At 39.9% G+C, this 3,323-nt stretch overlaps 1 non-coding gene across 1 annotated transcript; it reads right to left on the bottom strand.

Annotated features, from left to right (window-relative positions):
* Window positions 1-273: 273 nt before the first annotated feature.
* LOC149315165 (U6 spliceosomal RNA) lies at window positions 274-380 on the bottom strand. Its single transcript, XR_016281201.1, has one exon. It is a non-coding gene; the product is annotated as a U6 spliceosomal RNA (small nuclear RNA).
* Window positions 381-3,323: the final 2,943 nt, after the last annotated feature.

The raw sequence follows: 3,323 nt of genomic DNA, 5'->3' as shown, positions 1-3,323 counted from the left end.
TGGAGCTTCTTCCCCTTAACCTGGAGTGTGTCCAAAGGAAGGCAACCAAATTAGTGAAGGGTCTGGAAATCATTCCCTATGAGGAGAGACTTAGGGAGCTGGGTACATTTAGCCTTGAGAAGAAAAGGTTAAGAGGTGATATGATAACCCTGTTTAAATATCTGAAGCATCACCAGGGGGTGCGTACCACACTAGGTGGACACCCTAAGGGAGGTGACTTCAGTGATCTCCATACAGCTGACTTTTGGCAGAAATCGGCTTCGGTGGTCACCTGCATCTCTGTAATGCTTCACAAATTTGCGTGTCATCCTTGCGGAGGGGCCATGCTAATCTTCTCTGTATTGTTTCAATTTTAGTATATGTGCTGCCTAAGTGAGCATCACCTGCATTCTTTTAAAATGCTGAAGAGATTGTGTGAATGGGGCAAGGCTCAGTGGGAAAGAAAGGAGAAACAATAAATTTTAAAATATTTAAAATTGTCTTTCAGTGCTGGGGAATGTTTAGAAGAGAATGAGATAGCAAAGAAAGAAATTTAGATCTAATAAGTAGGTAGGTCATTTAGGAAATGTTTGTATAGATATTTAACAGGGTATATGTTGTGGAAGGTATTGCATTTTGTGTTTGTCTGTTTATGTTTGATGTCTCTGTAACTATTTTTTTAAACAATAAAATTCTTTTAAAAAATAAAATAAAATTTTAAAATTTTAAAATTTCTTTTAAATTTTCTTTAAAAACACCACATGTTATTAAATTTTCACTTTAACCACATAATTACCACACTATGCTCTTACAGTGCTGTTATTCCACTTTTACTGCTCTGGCTGCCTCCTGTGGCATTCTGGGATTTGCATTTAAAGGAGAGGCATTTAGAATTTTCAACCAGCAAGGTCTTAGGCCTCACTAAACTGCAACCCCCAAAATGCAACAGGAGACAACCAGAGCAGTAAAAGTGGAATAGCAGCACTATAAGAGTGTAGTGCGGTAATGTGGCAAATGAAATAATGTACCTGTAAATACATTTAGGCTGTGCATATGATAATGTAATTTAAAGGCAGAATTTTAGTTTTGCTTGTTGTTGATGTCACAACTATTGCCATTACAAAACTGAAGGCTTTCATGGCCGGCATCCATAGTTTTTTTGTGGGTTTTTCGGGCTATGTGGCCATGTTCTAGCAGAGTTTCTTTCTGACGTTTCGCCAGCATCTGTGGTTGGTATCTTCAGAAGATGCCAGCCACAGATGCTGGCGAAACGTCAGAAAGAAACTCTGCTAGAACATGACCACATAGCCTGAAAAACCCACAAAAAACTATTGCCATTACATTCAGTGATATATAGGAATTGCAATTCATGAGTAACATAAGTACAAAAAACTTTACTAAGGATTCTGTATGGTGTGGTATGGGAGGAGATCAAGGGAGGTGACACGATGAGTTAGCGCACCAAGTGACGCCAACCCCAGTGATGCCATTGCATTTTGCTAAGGGCTTTTGGCTCTATTTGCAGCAATGATAGTGGATGCCTTCACTTATGGTCCCTGAAAGCTGCTGGTACCACTTCTGCAGGTGTGAGTCAGAACGAGGTGCCCAGCATTGAAAACATGGCTGGCTGATGCATTCTGATCTCGACAGTGGCACTGAGTGACGAACGGAGACTACATAGGAAGGCAGTTGCCTGTTGTTTGCTGCAGCGAAAGAGAGCAGGTAAGGGGGTGATATTTGGGGACAGAATACTCTGGCAGCTTGGAATATTCCACCAAATGAAGACAAACCCTATGTCCCACCACTATAAGAGACACCTTTGGCAACAACATAGGATAAAGCCTTTTCTTTAAGCAGGTCTTTGTCTCTTAACTCCAGTGGCAGAAGAGTGTTTTAATGTGTGGTGCTGTGCTTTTATCTTTTTAATTATGTCCTAAATGGCTTTTAAACTAGATGCTTTTAATAGAATGCTTTAGTTAATTGTATTTTAACTTTTATATAGCTGGACCTTGATTTAATTTGTTGTAAGCACCTTGAGTCCCATTCCAGGAGAAAGGCAGGATAGAAAATGAATAAACAAATAAAACATAAGCAAGCGTCTATACCTGGGGATCAGCTACAAGGTGTAACAGTGGAACAAGGGATTAGAATTTCTTTGCTTTTCCACTTTATCAAAGATACACAAATTTATACATAGAGATACATACAGTTCATGTGATACTGGCTGGTGGACATGCTAGCCAAGTCATTTTGGACTCAGTAGGCTGAAGAGAAATATTTCCAAGTTCTGTGTTGACATCAAGCTGGCACCCACATATATCATAAAGTAACTCAAAAGCATGCTGTGTCTGGAGTATATTTTGTGACACAACACGCACATTACTTGAGGTATATTTATGTTACCATAAGTCTTTTTTTGGCTGTTGCAGAAGGAGGGACTTATTAGGTCTTCATGTAGTTGGTCAAGCCCCCTCCCCTAAGCCAAATGACCAGTTGTCCTAACTGCAAAGGAGGACAAGGCACCACAAAATGTAGGCCATTCAAGAAAAATGTAGGCTAAAAACACTAATATAAATATAATTTCATTTCATATGGTTTATTCACAGCTATATTACATACACTGTACTTTATTATGTATTCAATTGTATTTTTCTGATGAATTTACCTTTGTTTAAATGCCTTGTTGGCTTGCAATATATGTACAGAACTCTGAACAAGATAAATGCTTAAAATTGTACTTTACTAGCAATAAACCCTTCACTGACTCTACATTTAAATCATTCCATTTGTCCATTGTGCTGAAATCAAGGGGGAAAGAACTCTTGACATTTGCACTGTGCCCTCAAGCAGCCCATTTCCTAACTGGTTTGCTGTCCATTTCCCCTCTGAGAAAAAAAAATGCACCCTGAACTCTGGTTGTGAGTCTTGTCTGCTGCTGCTCCTAGGAAAAAAGAACTCTAGAAGGATCCATCCTATCCCCCGATATTTGCGTCAAGGAGAGGCTGCCAAACAGATAAATTTCTCAAAGGGGAACACCAAATGTGGTGCTGCTCACTGTGCATTTCAGTGAAGCTCAAAATGAAGGACATTTTAGAATTGTTCCTGGTCAGAACGTTGAAATGTAGGACATGTCCTGGAAAAGGATGACATCTGGTCATCCTGCTCCTAAGGCAGCCTGTCAAGCCAGAAGTCCCCACCAGTGAGCTACACTGATCTTTGGGGGTAAAAGCTGCTACTTTCTTCCAAACTCCTTCCCCATGTGTGCACAATACCTGCCAGCAACTCCTGAGTGCAGCTTCATTTCTTATCTTATACAAGTGAAGACTCTGCCCACTGTTATTCTA

This window comes from Sceloporus occidentalis, unplaced genomic scaffold (assembly GCF_023333645.1).
Source record: "Sceloporus occidentalis isolate IW3139 unplaced genomic scaffold, rSceOcc1.0.p SCAF_4, whole genome shotgun sequence".
Taxonomy (NCBI): Eukaryota; Metazoa; Chordata; class Lepidosauria; order Squamata; family Phrynosomatidae; genus Sceloporus; species Sceloporus occidentalis.
Note: the sequence above shows the minus strand (reverse complement) of the source record. Positions and strands in the feature narration are given on the sequence as shown.